This window comes from Nicotiana sylvestris, chromosome 10 (genome assembly GCF_000393655.2).
Source record: "Nicotiana sylvestris chromosome 10, ASM39365v2, whole genome shotgun sequence".
In the NCBI taxonomy this organism is placed as follows: domain Eukaryota; kingdom Viridiplantae; phylum Streptophyta; class Magnoliopsida; order Solanales; family Solanaceae; genus Nicotiana; species Nicotiana sylvestris.
The window spans coordinates 171,355,778-171,378,036 of NC_091066.1; positions in this window are offsets into that span (position 1 = coordinate 171,355,778).

Consider the following 22,259-nt stretch of genomic DNA (forward strand, 5'->3'; position numbering starts at 1 on the left):
AGTTGTGCTCAACTCCACCTGAGTACCCAACTCTCGCTGTACGAACCTTCAAAACTGCGAAGTAAACTGAGTGCCCCTATCTGTAATGATGGAAATTGGGACACTATGCAAACGATCGATCTCCCGGATATAGATCCCTGCCAACCACTCTGAAGAATAGGTAGTACACACGGGAATGAAGTGCGCGGACTTGGTCAGCCGATCCACAATCACCCAAATAGCATCAAACTTCTTCAAAGTCCGTGGAAGTCCAACAACAAAGTCCATAGTGATCCTCTCCCACTTCCACTCAGGAATAACCATCTGCTGAAGCAAGCCACCCGGTCTCTGATGCTCATATTTCACCTACTGACAATTGAGACACAGAGCTACAAATCCCACAATGTCTTTCTTCATTCTTCTCCACTAATAATGTTGCCTCAAATTCTGATACATCTTCGCGGCACCCGGATGAATGGAATACCGCGAGCTGTGGGCTTCCTCCAGAATCAACCCCCGAAGCCCATCCACATTGGGCATACAAATCCGGCCCTGCATCCTCAACACCCCATCATCACCAATGGTCACATCTCTAGCATCATCATGCTGAACTCTGTCCTTAAGGACAAGCAAATGTGGATCATCATACTGGCGCTCTCTGATGCGATCATATAAGGAAGACCGAGAGACCACACACGCTAATACCCGACTGGGCTCCGAAATATCCAACCTCACAAACTGATTGGCCAAGTCCTGAACATCAACTACAAGATGTCTCTCCCCAACTAGAATATATTCCAAACTCCCCATACTCACTGCCTTTCGGCTCAAAGCATCGACCACCACGTTGGCCTTTCCCAGATGGTACAATATAGTGATATCATAATCCTTAAGCAACTCCAACCATCTCTGCTGCCTCAAATTGAGATCCTTCTATTTGAACAAGTGCTGAAGACTACGATGATCAGTGAACACCTCACAAGATACGCCATACAGGTAATGCCTCCAAATCTTCAAAGCATGAACTATGCAGCCAACTCCAAATCATGAACGTGGTAGTTCTTCTCATGAGGCTTCAACTAACGAGAAGCATAAGCAATAACTCTACCCTCCTACATCAACACACAACCAATCCCAACTCTCGAAGCATCACAATACACGGTATATGAACCTGAAGCTATTGGCAAAACCAATATTGGAGCTGTGGTCAAAGCTGTCTTGAGCTTCTGAAAGCTCTCCTCACACTCGTTCGACCATACAAATGAAGCACCCTTCTGAGTCAACTTGTCCAAGGGTGATGCAATAGATGAGAATCCCTAAACAAACCGGTGATAATAGCCTGTCAAACCAAGAAAATTGCGAATCTCTGTAGCTAATGGCGGCCTGGGCTAACTCTGAACCGCCTCTGTCTTCTTTGGATCAACCTGAATACCCTCGCTGGACACCACACTGAACTGAGCTAGAACTCACATTTGGAGAATTTTGCATAAAGCTTCTCCTCCCTCAATCTCTATAACACGACTCTTAAATACTCCGCGTGCTCCTCCTAACTACGCGAATACACCAAAATATCATCAATGAAGACTATGACAAACGAATCAAGATAAGGTCGGAACACGTTGTTCATCAAATGCATGAATGCTGCTGGGGCATTGGTCAGTCCAAAAGACATCACCAAGAACTCACAATGACAATATCGGGTCCTGAAAGCCGTCTTAAGAATATCCGAGTCCCTGATGTTCAACTGGTGATAACCTGAACGGAGATCAATCTTGGAGAACACTCTCGCTCCTTGAAGCTGGTCAAATAAATCATCAATACGAGGAAAAGGATACTTGTTCTTAATTATTACCTTGTTATTGCCTATAATCAATGCACATTCTCATTGTGTCATCCTTCTTCTTCACAAACAAAACCGACGCATCCCAAGGTGACACACTAGGCCGAATGAACCCCTTATCTAGGAGATCCTGAAGCTGTTCTTTTAATTCCTTCAACTCTGCTGGTGCCACACAATATGGCGGAATAGAAATGGGCTGAGTGCCCGCACTAGGTCAATACCAAGATCAATATCCCTATCCGGTGGTGGCATGCCCAGCAGGTCTGCATGAAACACATTGGGAAAATCCCTCACAACTAGGACAGAATCAATACTGGGAGCCTCAGCTTTGACATCCCTCACAAATGCTAGATATGAAAGACAACCCTTCCCAACCATACACTGGGCTTTCAAGAATGAGATCACTCTACTAGGAACATAGTCAGTCACACCTCGCTGTAAGCACGTGATTTTTGACCCTCCCCGGAAATTTTTACATTCTTAGCTTAAATATTTAATTTAGGACTAATATAACTATTTTGACTATTTTTACTTTATTTTTCTCGCAAAAGAAAAAATTACAAAATATATATATATAAATTTTAGTTTATGTATCCCTCATAAACTTGAAAAAAAAATCAAAAATTGCACATTATTTTTGTACTTTATATAATTTCGAAAATTACAAAAAAAAATATATAATTCTATTAAGGTTTTGTAGTCATTTTAATTTTGGAAAAATACAAAAAATATTACTTTATATTTTTGTCTTTATTAAAAAAAACGAAAATTACAAAAAATAGTTTTATTAATATTCTATAGTCATTTTAACTTTGAAAAATACAAAAAATATATATTACTTCATATTTTATCTTAATATTTAAAAAACGAAAATTACAAAAATAGTTTTATTAATATTTTGTACCTATTTTAAATTTTGAAAAATATTTAAAAAAAGATATAGTTTTGTTTGAATACTAGTCTTATTTTTGGTAGTTATTTTGCTTACATAGGACTAGTTAAGCAACGTGTTCCTATTTCTCGGGTCCGGGCAAAAGAATAATATTCGGGTTCAAACTACCCGGTTTTAGGCCTAATTTTCGGACCTAGCCCATAATAAACCGTGTCCAGGACACGTGGGGAACCCCGACGGAATCCCATACACGGGGAACCCCACCACGCGTGGGGAACATAAGTCTCGAACCCCACCACGCGTGGGGCTCATTTTTCTGGGCAAACCCATTACAAAACACGGACAAAACATTTTGAGAGGGGAAGGACTTGGAAATTTTGGTTTTGGAAAAGACTGTGCGTCGTCTTCTTCCTCTCCATCGACGAAAACCAGAGAAAAACCCTACCCAAACCCCACGTTCAAACACCATCCGCAACCACCATCACCCCCCTCGTCGCAACTCCCCAGCTCCGCCATCGTCAACCTACCACCCAAACACCACCACCGCAGCTTCAGCCTCCTCCGCCATCGTCAACAAACCACGCAAAAACCCACCAGCTCCTCTCCGTCGTTACTGTCCCCAACCCACTGTCCAAACGCCATAACCATCGACGAAAACCACCTCCATCACAAACCAGACGCACCCCCGTCGCAACGAGCTCCCTCCGTCGACCGGTAGCCCCACCATCTTCACCAAACGACCCCTCACTTCAGGTCAAGCAGCGGTAACTGCCACTGCGTTATCCAGCCACCCTCTCACGTCCAACTCCAACCATCGCCACCAACCTCACGTCCAAGCACCATCACTGAACTCCGACGTCGCCAAATGACCCCCAGTCCAGCGACGCCCCCTGCCATGAACCACTGCCCAAACGACCCCTCGCAAGCTTGCAACCAGTAGTCGCGTCGACCACAGCCCCAAACGACCCTCTATAACTGTTTCCTCCTCATATCTAGACAATCCTCGGTTGTTGACAGTTGTGGGTCCGAGCTTTCTATTTCCATCGAGGTCGTCTTTAGTTCGTCGAGGTCCGGTACGTCGAGGCGTTTGTCCGAGGTTCCGTCGTTGTTCAGTGAGATCCGGCTTGAATTCCGTCGGGGGCGCTATTTGTCATTCTAGGTTTGTCGAGGTTCGAAGGTTAGTGTTATTCGTCCTTTGTTTCATTTCGTTCGATTCACATATTATGGTTTAAGATGAATGTCAACAATGCAATTTTCGTCGTTTTTTGTTTAAAATGTTCATCTTATGATTAGTTACTGCATATGCTTAAAGTAAATGTGAGAACATATTGTGAACTTAAGTTTTTTGTACGAGAATGTCTACTTCTATGCATATATTTGTGTTTATTAAGGGAAAAATTTGACATCCGGTGATTTGTTGCGAACATATGTGCTCGCATATATTATGTATTCTCGTTGTAATGGGTATGTGAACGTCTGAATGAAAAAAAATCATGACTACTAGCGTTTAAACCTTATTTCTCATTTGTTAGTAATGGAAGTTGGGTTTAATAACAATAACAATACGTTAGCAAAGTTAGGAATAATAGGAACCCTATTAAAATTCTTAGAATTCGGGACAGGCCGCTTAGCGAATTTCACGGCCTTTCCCAAAATAACAATACGCTAGTTGCTTTAAGCGCGTATTTAATAATGTTACCTTCTTAACTCGGGTGCACATTTATGTGACCCAAATCCAAGTCTCAACGGAGTCGAAATGTGTTTCTAATCACGGGTACATTGATTGTGACGTGGTCTGAGACGCATTTCCATAACGTTGTAAATTCTTTTAAAAAATAATAATAATAAAATGAGGCGAGCCTCGCCAAATAAAAGGGACAAATTGCGGGGCCCTCACAAAATATATGTATTAAATACTTAGATTCCGGGACGGGCCGTTTAGCAAATTTCACGGCCCTACCCCAAAATAATAATGCGCTAGTTGCTTTAGGCGCGACTTTAATAATGATATCTCCCTAAATTCGGGTGCACATTTATGTGGCCCAAATCCAAATCTCAACTGAGTCGAAATATGTCAATAACCACGGGTGCATTGATGTAACGTGGTTCGAGATATGTTTTCACGACGTTGCAAGTCCTATAAAAATAACATTGAATGATAAAAGCGGTTAAAAGATAAAATTGGCACATAAGTTCACATTTGTATAAAATCAGATAATCAAGCCGAATATAACAGTTGAGCGACCGTGCTAGAACCACGGAACTCGGGAATGCCTAACACCTTCTCCCGAGTTAACAGAATTCCTTATCTAGATTTCTGGTACGCAGACTGTAATATGGAGTCATTCTTTTCCTCGATTCGGGATTAAAATTGGTGACTTGGGACACCCTAAATCTCCCAAGTGGCGACTCTGAAATAAATAAATAAATCCCCTTTCGATTGTCCTTTAATTGGAAAAACTCCCTTGTGCCCTAGCGAGTGCGTAAAAAGGAGGTGTGACAGCTCTGGCGACTCTGCTGGGGATGATACTATGAACCACTAGTTCAGGGTTAAGAATTCGAGCTTAGAATAATTGTTATTATTGGGCCTTATTTATTATCTAATTTTTACATGTTTGAGCCTAATGTGCTAAATGCTGCTTTTACCGCTTTGATATTATTTGAACTGTATATAAATTGTGCCGAAACCTTTCTCTTCTTACCTCCGGGGATGTGCTTACTGGTTGAGACTCCCTATTCTGTTAGTGTCATACCCTGAATAAAAGAGGCTCGGAAAGTTTCTAAGCCGGCTGGCCTTTTGGTTCCCGGAAAGGAGCTCCTTCCTCAGCTCGAGTTGTCCGCTCGGGTACACTGTCTAGAACACCGACCCAGGTTTTTGAACATAGAATAACGTGACTTCATGCCGGATCCCTAGTAGGAACGCTTATTTGCATCACGTTGCATTTGACTCAGGGGACTCAACACACGGGTTGGGTCCGTCTAGGACTAGCGACCTGATATGAAAAGGCCATCCTGATGCATCCTATTTGTTTTCCGTGCATTTATTTGTCTCATACCCGCATGCTGACCGGTGTTTGAATATTATGAATTTTGTGAAATTGAAAAAAGAGAAATAACGGTTAAGGAATTGATTGTTTATTTTTGAAAAAAAAAACAATACCCAAATACTGTCAAAACTCTGCCGAAATTTTGAGAAAATGAAAAAAACGTCTTATTAGTTTGTTTTATTAAAAGCAAAGGAAAAATAGAAAAATAGTTGTTCTGTTTTGTTTTTCAGAAAATATAGAAATATATAGTTTGTCTTGTTATAAAAATAAATTTTAAAAAAAAAAGACTTATTTTAAAATGGTTTTTTTATGAAAATTCAAAAAATAATAATAATAAAAAAGAGTCTTTCATTATTTGTCACAAATATATACATGTATATATATATATATATATATATATATCCAAATTTTTTTTTCCAAAAAATATATATATGTCTTTATTTGTTGCAAAAATATTTGTCTTGCCAAAAAGTTTAGAAAAGTTTTTAGACTCCCAATTTTCAAAAACAAAAAAAAAGATCCAAAAATATTTTCCATTATTAACTTCTTTAGAAAGTCTTTTAATTATTATTTTTTTTTAAAAAAAAATGTATAATAAGAAGAAAAATCCGAAAATATTTTGATTCTTCTTTCAAAATTGAAAAGAAAATGCAAAATTCAAAAAAAAAAACTTTTTAGATGCATTTCTTTTATTAAAGGGAAAATTCCAAAAAAATATATTCTTCTTTTCTTTAGAATAAAAAATAATGCAAATGAAAATTCAAAAAATATATCTTAGAAGTGTTTCTTTCAAAAAGAAAATCAATCAAAAATCAAAAATATACTTCCTTTCTTCTTTTAAAGTAGTTCTTTCACAAATTCAGAAAAAAAAGTTAGTTCATCTACTTATTCTTGATTACCCGAACTACGCGGGTTTGATTCTCACCGGGTGTGAGATACGTAGGCAACCCTCATCGGGTCCAACCCCACCTTTTTGCTAAAAAACCAAAAACCAAATAAAAAAAAAAGAAAAAAAATGTCAAAGATCTTTAATTTTGTCGTAAATAAGTCTAGCGATGTAACTTTCCCCTTTTTACAAAAAAAATAGCAAAAACAAATATGTCAAATTTTAATTGTCATAAAGAAGTCAGGTGCCGCTGGTTTATCAAGACATAGCCGAATGTTCCCGAAAGGGACGCCGGAAGGCTGACTTTCCATAATCAGCCACCTTTGGGTCATTTTTAAGACTTGGTCCAGTTGACCCACATAGCCTTAAAAATCTTCGTCCCCGAGGCATTGAAAGGCCGTGTTTGCAATGTTGAATTTTCTATTTTTGAAAAATGATAAAAGAGTCATAAACAAGTCCGGGTGATGCCGCTTATGTCAAAAATGGCCAAATGTTCCCGAAAGGAACTCCGGAAGGCTGCCTTGGTACAGACGGCCACCTCGTTTTTTTTCCTCACACAACCTTAAAAATCTTCGTTCATGAAGTGCTGAGAGGTCGTGTTCAGAAATTCTTTTGAGAAAAATCGCATATATTTTTGTTTTTTATCAGAATAAGTTTCGTTTGTTAAAATCTTATTAATAAATGTGCAGAATGAGCACGACTCCAAATGAACCCTTTTCAATCATGAATAAAATCCCCCTCCAATTGCGGCTCTGGTGGAATGATTTAGGCAAAGAAGGGCATGACGAAATCAAGAAGTATCTGAAAGGCCTCACGAGTTTGTTGGATATCAGGCCACGAGGAGATATCATAAGGGCACTAGTCCCCCACTGGGATCCTGCGCACAATGTCTTCCATTTCTCGGACTTTGAACTTACCCCAACTTTAGAAGAAATAGCAGGGTATATCGGCAGCGCTGAGACTCCTTTGAGGCACAAATATCTGATTGCTCCAAGAGCTGTAGCAATACACCGGTTTCTGGACTCCTTAAAGATAGTCAGAACAATTCATAACCCTGACTTGGCAAAAGGTTTTTGCAGCATGAGTTTCATATATCAAAGATATGGTCACATAGGAGGATTCGACAAGCCAGAAAACCAGTTGTGCAGCAAAAGTAATCGTCAAAAGTGGGAAGAACATAGACGGATTGCTTTCATGATAACTTTCTTAGGACTACTAGTATTCCCAAGAAAAGACGGGAATATTGACATAAAGATAGCAGGGGTCGTCAGTACGTTGCTCACACAGAGAGATAGTACGTTGGCGCCCATGATAGTATCTGATATGTTCCGGGCTCTCACGTCTTGCAAAGCCGGAGGAAGCTTTTTCGAGGGTTGCAATTTGTTGTTGCAAATGTGGATGACCGAACACCTATGTCACCGAGCCCAGTTTCTGAGCCATGGATCCGCTGAAAAGACCTGCATAGAGGAGTTCTATACCAGAGTTAATGAGACCTACCTACCGGAAGGAGTCACAGCATGGACCTCATATTTCCATACCCTCAACGCCAGTCAAATACAGTGGGCGCTAGGATGGTTACCGATCGACGAAGTCATATACATGCCAGCAGCCAGGCCCCATTTTCTCTTAATGGGACTTAAGAGCATTCAACCATACGCGCCGCATCGGGTTTTAAGGCAACTTGGGAGGTGTCAGATAGTGCCGAAAGACGAGGATCTAAGCACCCAGGTGATTGAGATCAGTCCCGACGGCCAGTTTCCTGAAGCAAGGGTTCGCCAAATTTGGAGCCAATGTCAATACTTAGAAGCAAATACTTGTGTAATGAATCGGGCAAAAGGGGAAGTTTCGCCCGGGTATCAGGCCTGGTACAAAGGGGAGACATCATCTGGAAGGCCGACCAAAAGACCTCACCTGCAAGAATTTGCCAAATCTTCACAAGAGCAGTGGGGCTGGTTGGCCAAAGAGCGGGAATATCTTGCCGAAACAGGCAAACTGAAGCAACAAGTTCAGGATATGAGGTTTGAATGCCAATTACAGTCTGCTGCCCACAAGGGAGAAAAGAACAGATTAATCAGAGAAGGCGAGATCCTCAAAGCTCAGATCCGGAGGATGAAAAAGGAGGCTGATAACCAGCTGAGAAGCCGGGCGGATAAAAGATTGATAGCGGGGTTAAAGGATCAGGTTGCGGAATGCCAGGAAGATTTGGAAAGAGCCAAGGCTAGCACAGCAAGATTGCGGACCAAGTGGGCAAAGGGTACAATGGCCCGGAGGCAGCGCCTGCAACAAGTCATAAGGGATTATGAACTGAGCATCGGGACATTAAGGGAAACGAATTCCTCTCTTCAAGAGAGGATCTTCAAGCAAACACGGGATGCCCAAGCCGACAGAAGGCGATGTTACGATGCAATGAACAGAATGGAAAGACAAATGGAGATATTCCAGGATCAGCTTGCCAACAATGCGCAAACACTGGGATTGAAGAACCGACAGATAAGGCATTTGTTCGCAGAAAGGGACAACATTCGAGGAAGGATCGACGAGATTGGGCATTACATCTACATGAGATGCCTGGCATGCGAGCAAATGCCTCGGAAGACCCTCCTTGTTTCCATCATGGGTTGCGTCCACCGAATCATGAATGAGTTGAAAAGCCTGCAGAGGGACCTCACACCAAGGGCCGCGGAAAGGCCGAATGATGCCTCGCGGGCCCCTAAGTTGGAAAATTAATCTTTGGTTGAGTCTTGTTTATTTGGCTTTGTTGCTTTTCCATATGTTGTTTTCTTTTCTTTTAGTCAAAACGGGTTAAGAACTGTGGAGTCTGTACTATTGCTATTCCTTGCTTGAAGTAATTTGTAATAGCAAAATTTTGAGAATGAATTTAACGATTTCACAAGAATTTTGTGTTTCTTTACTTTAAGGCAGAACTACGCCTGGTCTGATTCGCGCGGGGACGTGATACGTAGGCAATCCCCATAAGATTCGACCGCTTTTAATAAAGAAAGAAAAGAAAATACAAAAATAAAATAAAAAAAATAATAAAAAAATAAAAACAAGAAAAGGGGATAAATGAGCAAACCGGGATGACGCATGTTGTTTAAAGCAAAGCATGTAGAAACGGTTAACTGCCTAGGAGCATTGCATCCTCTATGTGTTGAGATTAAATCCGTTAAACTCTAACGCTAACGAAGTTTGTTGTTGTCTGATCAAGACAGTTAGTTGTTAAAGAATTCTGGCAACACACCCTTACCAAACCAGATCCAAAGGACCGGTAGCAATAAGCATGACTACTTCAGAGAATAGTAACGAGGAAGAAAGGCCGATGAGCCAGTTGTTAAAAGAAGCGATGGAAAAGATTGAAAGGATGGGACTAGAGATGAATGCAATGCAGCTAGCTTTAGCCAAAGCACAAAAGAGTCCTGAGCCATTGGGGCGCATGCCGGAATACCCTCATTCCGGCCCTTCCACAAGCCTCCCGAATCCCCGTTATCATCAAGAAAGAAGCCCTCATGATTCCCAAGCTCCACCACCCCATCAACCTCTCCCAACACCAAATATTCCCACCTTTGTGGGACCCCCATCAGCCACCTTGCAAAGAACGACCAGTGAGCCATTGTTTCAGGCCCACGATACGCAGTACTACCCCCTGAGCCTACATTCCATGCCCCCGAGCCCCAGGCCTACAATCCGCACTTGGAGGTACCGGCAGAGATTGAAAAACCAGTTAAAGCCCCTGAACAGGATGAGGTATTGAGAAAGTTCAAAAGCCTGGAGCAGTCCTTCAGGAACCTGCACGGTTTGGGCAACCAAGTCAGCGTAGCTTACAAAGATCTATGCCCTTTCCCGGACGTCCAGCTCCCGGCTGGGTTCAAGATGCCTAAGTTTGATTTATATGAAGGGCACGACGATCCCATGGCACACTTGCGGGGATTCTGTAGCAAAATGAGAGGGGCAGGCGGCAAAGATGAGCTGCTGATAGCTTATTTCGGCCAAAGTCTGAGCGGATCTGCACTAGAATGGTATACCAGGCAGGATTCCAGTAGGTGGTACACTTGGGATGATCTAGCACAGGCTTTTGCAGGTCATTTCCAGTACAATCTCGAGATAGTCCCTGACCGTCTCACATTATTGAGAACTGGGAAGAAACCCGGGGAAAGTTTTCGCGAGTTCGGGTTCCGCTGGAGAGAACAAGCAGCTAGAGTCGATCCTCCCATGAGAGAGGGAGAGATGGTGGACTATTTCTTGCAGACACTGGATCCAACCTACTTTGGTCACTTGGTGACAACAGTTGGAAAATCTTTCAACGAGGTGGTCAAGATAGGGGTCATGATAGAAGAGGGTCTGAGGTCTGACAAAATCTTGAACTATTCGGCACTCAAAGCCACAACCCAGGCTATTCAAAGCGGCACGGGAGGTGCGCTGAGAAGAAAGAAAGAAGAGGTTGCCACGATCGAGGCAGGCAGTTGGTCCAGGGCTGGCAGGCCGCACTACAACCAACCCAGACCTCACAGGTCAAACTACCCATACAACCCACCACAAAATTTCTATCCACCTCGAGAACCACATTGTTCCGTACACCAGGCCCAAGCATACACTCAGCCTCCGGTTCGCCCGCAATGGCGCGCGCCGGCTCCCCAGAACATATATGCACCACCACAAAACACCTATCCTCCACCGAGGGCGTATAGAAACCCTTCAGGGGCAGGCTTCCGGGGAAATCCAGATGCTAGGAATGACAGGTTGCGGAAGCAGAGAACTTTCACGGAGTTGGGAGAAACCTACACCGCTTTGTTCCACAAGCTGAGGCAATTGGGTTTGGTTAGTCCTGTCCAGACTCGAGAACCAAATCCCCCACCTCAGAATTTGGATCGATCAATAAGTTGTGAATACTGCTCAGGGATGCTCGGGCATGACACCGAGAAGTGTTGGAAGTTAAGGCATGCCATACAGGATCTTATCGACACCAATAAGATCGAGGTCCAGACACCAGAAGCTCCTAACATCAACCAAAACCCACTGCCAGCGCACCACGAAACTCACATGATTGAGTTGGTGTGTGAGGGAGGAGAGTTGAGAAAACCCTCACAAACAGTGATGATGATCCAAGCCGCCCCGAAAGAAGTCTTGACCAGTGGAGGGACGAATGTACAGTCGCAGGGATAAGGCGTCAAGCCGGTAGTGATATTGGGAAAGAGCTCGTCCGCCATAACAAGCAAACCCGAGCCAAGCAAGTTGGTAATATCAGGAATCTCGCCCACACCGGCAGTCGTGTTAAAAGGGGTATGTAGAGAACTGGTGACCATAAAGCCTGTGGTCCAGCTGCCGATGATTGACAGCAGGGCTGTGCCTTGGAAATATGAAAAGGCGGTGGTGATGTACAAAGGAAAACAGGTGGAAGAAGTCAGTTGTGAAGCGCAAGGGCTGACTCGATCAGGTCGATGTTTTGCTCCGGTGGAGCTAAGAAGAACCAACCCAGTTGCAACCAAGAAACCTGTGTCCGAAGAAGAGGCTGAAGAGTTCCTGAGGAAGATGAAAGTACAAGACTATTCTGTGGTCGAACAGCTGAGAAAAACACCGGCCCAGATCTCACTGTTGTCATTACTGATCCATTCTGAGGAGCATCGTCGGGCCCTGTTGAAGATATTGAACGAAGCTCATGTACCCAGTGAGATTTCTGTAAACCACCTGGAAACCATTGCCAACAAGATTTTCGAGGTGAACAGGGTAACATTTTCAGACGATGACCTGCCGATGGAAGGTACGGAGCACAATAAAGCTCTATACCTAGCCGTCAAATGTGAAGACTCAGTGGTAACTCGAGTATTGGTGGATAATGGCTCAAGCGCCAATATTTGTCCATTATCCACTCTGGACCAGTTAAAGATCGACCACGGAAGGATCCACAAGAACAGTATATGTGTCCGAGGGTTTGACGGAAACGGAACAGCTACTGTAGGGGATGTTGTACTTGAACTGACCATTGGCCCGGTCCTGTTTACCATGGAATTCCAGGTGTTGGACGCCACAGTATCTTATAACCTGCTGTTGGGACGACCCTGGATTCATGCAGCCAAAGCGGTGCCTTCCACCCTACATCAGATGGTGAAGTTCGAGTGGGAAAGACAAGAGGTCGTGTTACACGGCGAGGATACAACGTGCACCATGGGCGGAACCATTGTACCTTTCATAGAGACCGCTGATGACAAAGGTCCTTGGGTCTACCAGATCTTCGATACAGGGTCGACCAACAAAATCTCTGAAGGAGAGATCATCCCACACCCTAGGGTAGCGGCCGCAACGGTCATGATGGTCTCAGAAATGCTGGGTAATGGATTTGTACCAGGAAAAGGCCTGGGAGTCGAGCTTCAAGGGATTGTCCAACCTGTCTCCCTTCCTAAAAATCTGGAAAATTTCGGATTGGGGTTCAAACCAACCGCAGCAGATAGGAAGCGAGCGCGAAAAATGAAGAAGAGGGTTTGGGTTTTGCCTAAACCAGTACCGCGTCTCTCACGGTCTTTTATCAAAGCAAGTGCCAGGGGGTCACCGGTCCCGAAGATTCTAGGACCATTGATCGGTATAAATGAGGACCTGAATCAGAGTTTTGAGAGGCTCTTCGCTAATGTCAGCGTGGTAGAAGCTGGGGAAGGTTCCAGCAGAACAGAGATACAGTTTGTGGGACCTGAGGCCAAGACCAACAATTGGACAGTTACTCCTCTTCCTGTCCGAGGGGAGTCTTGGTAGTAGGCTTTGATTTATGTTTTGTGTGTTTTGTTTTGTTCGGATTATCCTAGGGTGTAATCCAAATTTTACTTTCGTTTTTGTAAAAGTGTGAACCCTTTTATCCCGCAAGTTTAATAAAATTCTCTTCTTTTGTCCCATTTTAATTTTGTTTTGTTCTTTTTCTTTCTGAACAGTTCTCTTTTTACTGGTTCTAATGACATGGCATGCACAGCGGATCTTCGACCTAGTCTAATAAATCAATCTGAATCTGACTCAATGATGCAAGAGGTCGTTTGTGATGATGAATCTGAATGTGATGAAGGTGAAGCCTTCGAAGAGATAAACCGAGAATTATGCCAATTTGAAGAAAAACCCAAGCCTAACCTAAATGACACTGAGGCTGTAAACCTAGGAGACGCTGATAACGTCCAAGAAACCAAAATCAGCATCCACATTGAGCCGAATGTCAGGGAAGAATTGATCAGAACCCTCATGGAATTCAAAGATGTTTTTGCATGGTCCTATGACGATATGCCTGGATTAAGCACAAATTTAGTGGTTCACAAATTGCCCACTGACCCGGCATACCCTCCGGTCAAGCAAAAACTAAGGAAATTTAAAACAGAAATGAGTGTAAAAATCAAAGAAGAGGTGATTAAGCAGTTGCAGGCAAAGGTCATTCGGGTCACTCGATATCCCGAGTGGTTGGCCAATGTGGTACCAGTCCCAAAGAAGGATGGAAAAATCAGGGTGTGCATCGACTACCGCAACCTCAACAAAGCAAGTCCCAAGGACAATTTTCCGTTACCCAACATTCATATCCTGATCGATAATTATGCTGGGCGCGAGATCGGATCCTTTGTGGATTGCTATGCGGGTTATCATCAGATCCTAATGGATGAAGAGGATGCTGAGAAGACAGCGTTTATTACGCCATGGGGAACCTACTGCTATCGGGTAATGCCATTCGGGTTAAAGAACGCCGGGGCAACGTACATGCGAGCAATGACTGCCGTGTTTCATGACATGATACACAAAGAAATCGAGGTGTACGTCGATGATGTGATCATCAAATCTTGGCGTCAGGAGGACCATGTGGCAGACCTAAGGAGATTTTTCCAAAGACTCCGAAGGTATGATATCAAGCTTAACCCGGCCAAATGCGCATTCGGGGTTCCATCAGGAAAGTTGCTAGGATTCATCGTCAGTCGACGGGGGATTGAGTTAGACCCATCCAAAATTGAATCCATCCGAGATTTGCCACCGCCAAGGAACAAAACAGAGGTAATGAGTTTGCTGGGTAGACTCAATTACATCAGCAGGTTCATCGCTCAACTCACAGCAACTTGTGAGCCCATATTTCGGCTGCTGAGAAAGGATGCTGCGGTAGGTTGGACGGCAGAGTGTCAGGAGGCTTTCGACCAAATCAAAGGGTATCTGTCTAATCCACCCGTATTGGTCCCGCCTAAGCCCGGGAAGCCCCTAATTCTTTACCTGACGGTCTTGGAAAATTCATTTGGTTGTGTATTGGGGCAACATGATGACACAGGAAGGAAGGAGCAAGCCATCTACTATCTTAGCAAGAAATTCACAGTACATGAGGTCAAGTACACTCAACTCGAGAAAACATGCTGTGCCCTAACTTGGGTAGCTCAGAAGTTGAAACACTACCTGTCATCGTACACTACTTATCTCATATCCCGTTTGGACCCATTGAAGTATATCTTTCAGAAACCTATGCCCACAGGAAGGTTGGCAAAATGGCAAATTCTGCTCACAGAGTTCGATATCATCTATGTGACGAGGACAGCCATGAAAGCCCAGGCACTGGCTGATCATTTGGTAGAGAATCCTGTTGATGAAAAATACGAGCCTTTAAGAACGTATTTCCCCGACGAAGAGGTAATGCATACAAACGAGCTGGAGTTACCCGAGGAACCGGGTTGGAAGCTTTTCTTTGATGGAGCTGCAAACGCGAAAGGGGTGGGAATAGGAGCAGTACTCATTTCTGAAACGGGATGCCATTATCCTGTTACGGCTCAACTACGCTTCTATTGCACCAATAATATGGCCGAGTATGAAGCTTGCATTTTGGGTCTACGATTGGCTGCGGACATGGATGTCCAAGACGTCTTGGTCTTGGGAGACTCGGACCTCTTGGTACATCAGATTCAGGGTGAATGGGAAACACGGGACTTGAAACTCATACCTTATCGACAATGCTTGCATGATCTGAGCAAGCAATTTCGATCGGTGAAGTTCAAACACATCCCGAGAGTTCACAATGAGGTTGCGGATGCCTTGGCCACCTTAGCATCAATGCTGCACCACCCTGACAAAATGTATGTTGATCCTCTACACATCCAGGTCCGTGATCAGCACGCCTACTGCAATGCCATAGAAGAAGAAGCAGATGGCGAACCCTGGTTTCATGATATCAAGGAATACCTCAGAATGGGGATATATCCAGAACATGCCTCTGGAGACCAAAAAAGAGCCCTTCGGCGTTTGTCGAATGGTTTCTTCCTCAGTGGAGGAGTATTGTACAAAAGAACCCCGGATTTGGGATTGTTGAGATGCATAGATGCCAGTCAAGCAACGACGGTTATGGCAGAGGTACATGCTGGAGTTTGTGGGCCACACATGAGCGGATATGTATTGGCAAGAAAGATCCTTCGAACAGGGTGTTATTGGCTCACCATGGAACACGACTGTATCACTTTCGTGAGGAAATGCCATCAGTTCCAGATACATGGAGATTTGATTCATTCTCCGCCAACAGAGTTACATACGATGTCAGCACCCTGGCCGTTTGTGGCATGGGGCATGGATGTCATTGGGCCCATCGAGCCGTCAGCATCCAACGGTCATAGGTTCATTCTAGTGACCATTGATTACTTCACCAAATGGGTTGAGGCTAAAACCTTCAAATCGGTAACCAAAAAGGCAGTGGTGGACTTTGTTCATTCCCATATCATCTGCAGATTTGGGATCCCAAAAGTGATCATCACGGATAACGGTGCGAATCTTAATAGCAGCTTGATGAGAGAGGTATGCCAACAATTCAAGATTACACACCGCAATTCCACCCCATATCGTCCCAAGGCGAATGGAGCAGTCGAAGCAGCCAATAAGAATATCAAGAAGATACTGCGAAAAATGGTGGAAGGGTCCAGACAATGGCACGAGAGATTACCCTTTGCTTTGTTGGGTTACCGCACTACCGTCCGAACTTCCATAGGCACAACTCCTTATTTGTTGGTGTACGGAACTGAGGCCGTAATACCAGCGGAAGTCGAAATTCCGTCCCTCCGAATTGTCGCTGAAGCCGGGATTAATGATGATGAATGGGTCAAAGCTCAATTGGAACAGTTGAGCCTGATAGATGAGAAAAGATTGGCAGCAGTGTGCCATAGTCAGCTGTACCAGAAGAGAATGGCAAGAACATATAATAAGAAGGTGCGCCCTAGGAAGTTTGAAGTAGGGCAGCAGGTATTGAAGAAGATCCTCCCACATCAGGTCGAGGCAAAAGGAAAATTCGCCCCAAATTGGCAAGGGCCTTATATCGTGACCAGAGTATTGTCCGACGGTGCTTTGTGTTTGACAGATGTCGAGGGGAGATGTGTCTACATGACTATCAATTCAGATGCAGTCAAGAGATATTATGCGTAATTTCTTTAATTATGGCAATTGTTGGTTTATTTGTTTGTATTTGACATTTATTGGATAATGAGATGACGGAGGCAATTCTTTCTTCTATCCAAACACTTTTTAACCCTTGCTTCCCCCTTTGAGCCTTAAGTTATTCTTTCATACCCCTCTTTTGGAATCACTAATGGAAAATACATGAAAAAAAGAGAGAAGAAAAGAAAAAGAAAAATGAAAAGAAGGAAAAAGAAAAATGGAAGATAAAATCATAAGAAATACAAAACCGTGGGAACTACGTTTGACCTGATTCCTCGAAGAGGATACGTAGGCGCCTCACGGCTCGGTCATAGTATGCATCATAGTGAATATAGGATGCATAATGTACATAGTGTGCATAATAGGCACAGTGTGCGTAACGCACATAGCGCAACATAAGTGTAAAAAATAAATTCCCCAAGCAAGAAAACTGGGGCAGAGGTTATGTTTTAAGTTCCAACAAAGGTTTGATTCCAAAAGTTGTAGCACATCACCCATCAAATTATTTTCATTTTTATAGCCTTTCTTTAACCCCACACCAAAACCAACATCAACGTCCAAAAGACCTCCCGATCAATGTTCAAGAGATGCCAAGTCCGGAAAATAAGGCCGAGAATAATACACCGATCCCCAGCAAAGGAGAGGATCGTAAGACTGGGAATGAATTGATGGTCAAGGGAATCTCCAGAAAAGAGGGTCGTATCTACAACACCCCGATTCCCCGAAAGAAATAAAATGAAAGAGTCTTATCGGTGAAAACCTTCACAGGCACCGAGAGGCGATGTAAGATGAGGGACATGAAATGAGAGAGTTTTATTGGTGAAAACCTTCACAGGCACCATAAGGCGCCGGGAGATGAGAGAAAAGAGAGAGTCTCATTAGTGAAAACCCCTCGAAGGGCACTATAAGGCGACAAGACAGATCAACAAAAGCTACAACATTCGAAATGGACACTCCTTTATCATCCCCAGCAAATCAAACCATCGGGCAAATCGATTGATACAAATAGACTGGGTCGGGAATCGGTGGTGCACGTCATGATCACGGGGACCAGTCATGTCCTCCAGATAAGTTCTTCTGAGTTTCTTCTCCCACCAAATATTGGTTCAGAAAGATTTTCTCCTTTTCTATCTTTTATTTTCTCTTCCTAAAAATTTGTCTTGAAAAGGATTTTTCAAAGCTTACTACCAGAGACCGAAGGGGGGTTCATCCAATGCAGGATAACACAAACAGTCTTAAAAGTCGGCCCTAGGCAATGCAATAATCGTGCCTCGCAGTTTTGGAGGAAGTAAGCTCCAAAGGGAATGGTTTCAGGAGTAAAAGCAGATTCCACAGTATGTGCTTAAAGAAAAGCAGAAAAGGGAACAAATTGAAAACCAACCCCAGCAGGCTAGAGACCCCCAGCAGGAAATTTTGTCCACTAACCAATCATGGGGACATAGAGCAAGAAAAGGGGAAGAGAGGAAAAATCATCTGCTGGAAAGGCACCCTCTACCACCACGATTAAAACTAATTAAATCCTTTTGTCTGCTGCAGGAAAACAAAGGATTGATGATGGCAGCGAGAGGCAACGCCAGGGAAGTCACCAAAAACCGGGGCAGAAAATTTTCTACCGATTGTCAAAATTTTCTCGGAAGAACGGGGAAACAATTTCAAATACATTTAAGTTCTAGGTCGCCCACCAGTAAAATGCGGGAATACATTTAAGTTCTAGGTCGCCCACCAGTAAAATGCGGGAATACTTTTAAGTTCTAGGTCGCCCACCAGTAAAATGCGGGAATACTTTTAAGTTCTAGGTCGCCCACCAGTAAAATGCGGGAATACATTTAAGTTCTAGGTCGCCCACCAGTAAAATGCGGGAATACTTTTAAGTTCTAGGTCGCCCACCAGTAAAATGCGGGAATACATTTAAGTTCTAGGTCGCCCACCAGTAAAATGCGGGAATACTTTTAAGTTCTAGGTCGCCCACCAGTAAAATGCGGGAATACATTTAAGTTCTAGGTCGCCCACCAGTATAATGCGGGAATACATTTAAGTTCTAGGTCGCCCACCAGTAAAATGCGGGAATACATTTAAGTTCTAGGTCGCCCACCAGTAAAATGCGGGAATACTTTTAAGTTCTAGGTCGCCCACCAGTAAAATGCGGGAATACATTTAAGTTCTAGGTCGCCCACCAGTATAATGCGGGAATACATTTAAGTTCTAGGTCGCCCACCAGTATAATGCGAGAATACATTTAAGTTCTAGGTCGCCCACCAGTAAAATGCGGGAATACTTTTAAGTTCTAGGTCGCCCACCAGTAAAATGCGGGAATACTTTTAAGTTCTAGGTCGCCCACCAGTAAAATGCGGGAATACTTTTAAGTTCTAGGTCGCCCACCAGTAAAATGCGGGAATACTTTTAAGTTCTAGGTCGCCCACCAGTAAAATGCGGGAATACATTTAAGTTCTAGGTCGCCCACCAGTAAAATGCGGGAATACTTTTAAGTTCTAGGTCGCCCACCAGTAAAATGCGGGAATACTTTTAAGTTCTAGGTCGCCCACCAGTAAAATGCGGGAATACATTTAAGTTCTAGGTCGCCCACCAGTAAAATGCGGGAATACATTTAAGTTCTAGGTCGCCCACCAGTAAAATGCGGGAATACTTTTAAGTTCTAGGTCGCCCACCAGTAAAATGCGGGAATACTTTTAAGTTCTAGGTCGCCCACCAGTAAAATGCGGGAATACTTTTAAGTTCTAGGTCGCCCACCAGTAAAATGCGGGAATACATTTAAGTTCTAGGTCGCCCACCAGTAAAATGCGGGAATACTTTTAAGTTCTAGGTCGCCCACCAGTAAAATGCGGGAATACATTTAAGTTCTAGGTCGCCCACCAGTAAAATGCGGGAATACATTTAAGTTCTAGGTCGCCCACCAGTATAATGCAGGAATACATTTAAGTTCTAGGTCGCCCACCAGTATAATGCGGGAATACATTTTGTCTGTTCATTCCATATTCTAGGTCGCCCACAAGTATAAATGCAGGCATGTCATTACCAATAGGAGACGCACTTCCTCAGTTTAGTTTCACCATAGGAGACGCACTTCCTAAGTTTAATCTTACCAATAGGAGACCCGCCTGTAGAACGGAGTTTGTTGTATGTCGAAGAAAAATAGAAATCAGGCGTCCACCTGGAGAACAAGGACAAAGAAAAGAAGTAATCAGGCATCCACCTGGAGAATAAGGACAAAAGAAAAGAAGAAACCAGGCGTCCACCTGGAGAACAAGGACAAAGAAACGAAGTAATCAGGCGTCCACCTGGAGAACAAGGACAAAGAAAAGAAGTAATCAGGCGTCCACCTGGAGAATAAGGACAAAAGAAAAGAAGAAATCAGGCGTCCACCTGGAGAACAAGGACAAAGAAAAGAAGTAATCAGGCGTCCACCTGGAGAACAAGGACAAAGAAAAATAGAAATCAGGCGTCCACCTGGAGAACAAGGACAAAGAAAAGAAGTAATCAGGCGTCCACTTGGATAATAAGGACAAAAGAGAAGAAGAAATCAGGCGTCCACCTGGAAAACAAGGACAAAGAAAAGAAGTAATCAGGCGTCCACCTGGAGAACAAGGACAAAGAAAAATAGAAATCAGGCGTCCACCGGGAGAATAAGGACAAAGGAAGGAAGAAATCAGGCATCCACATGGAGAACAAGGATAAAAGAAATAGAAATCAGGCACCCACCTGGAGAATAAGGGAATACAATTGAAGTATTGAAGTCAAAAGCCCGCTCATATGAGAAATGAGCACACTTAGAATCAATAAAGCAGAGGAATACAACAGGAATCCCCAGCAGGAAGCAATAAAAATCCCCAGCATTCACAAAAGGCTGGTCAAAAAAAGACAACAAGAAAACAAGAGGAGAAAAGAGGGGGAAAGAACCCAAGGTACGGAAGTGGAGAACAGGTGCGGTCCGCTCAAGAACTAGCACCTACAACTAGCAGTATCAAGGTTCAAATCTGAAGTCTGCATGAAGCACCATTCAAGACTCAAGACCAAGTTTCAGAAGACTTACAGATAGGAATCCCTGTAACTAGTAGCTGATAGGCTTAGTTAGTCTTTTTTAGTCTTCATTTTTTGTTGTAACGACAGGACCGCGGACCGGAACCTCAACGGAACGGCACCTCGATCGGCTCCTCACCTCGGTACACTTTACCATCTCTCTCATTCCCGAATTACATGTGGCCTGATTCCTGTATAACCAAGGATATGTAGGCAACTCAAATACCAGGGCTCGGTCACATTCCCTCCCTTTCCTTAGTGTAGTCCTTCAAAATAATGGTCGGGTCAAAAACACGTCTAGTCGTTCTTTGTCGGAAAACTCTTCGTGTTTCCAGTCAAAGAGGGCAGCTGTAAGCACGTGATTTTTGACCCTCCCCGGGAATTTTTACATTCTTAGCTTAAATATTTAATTTAGGACTAATATAGCTATTTTGACTATTTTTACTTTATTTTTCTCGCAAAAGAAAAAATTACAAAAAATATATATATAAATTTTAGTTTATGTATCCCTCATAAACTTGAAAAAATCAAAAAATTGCACTTTATTTTTGTACTTTATATAATTTCGAAAATTACAAAAAAAAAATATATAATTCTATTAAGGTTTTGTAGTCATTTTAATTTTGGAAAAATACAAAAAATATTACTTTATATTTTTGTCTTTATTAAAAAAACGAAAATTACAAAAAAATAGTTTTATTAATATTCTATAGTCATTTTAACTTTGAAAAATACAAAAAATATATATTACTTCATATTTTATCTTAATCTTTACAAAAACGAAAATTACAAAAATAGTTTTATTAATATTTTGTAGCTATTTTAAATCTTGAAAAATATTTAAAAAAAGATATAGTTTTGTTTAAATACTAGTCTTATTTTTGGTAGTTATTTTGCTTACATAGGACTAGTTAAGCAACGTGTTCCTATTTCTCGGGTCCGGGCAAAAGAATAATATTCGGGTTCAAACTACCCGGTTTTAGGCCTAATTTTCAGACCTAGCCCATAATAATCCGAGTCCGCCACACGTGGGGAACACGGACGGAATCCCATACACGGGGAACCCCACCACGCGTGGGGAACATAAGTCTCGAACCCCACCACGCGTGGGGCTCATTTTTCTGGGCAAACCCATTACAAAACACGGACAAAACATTTTGAGAGGGGAAGGACTTGGAA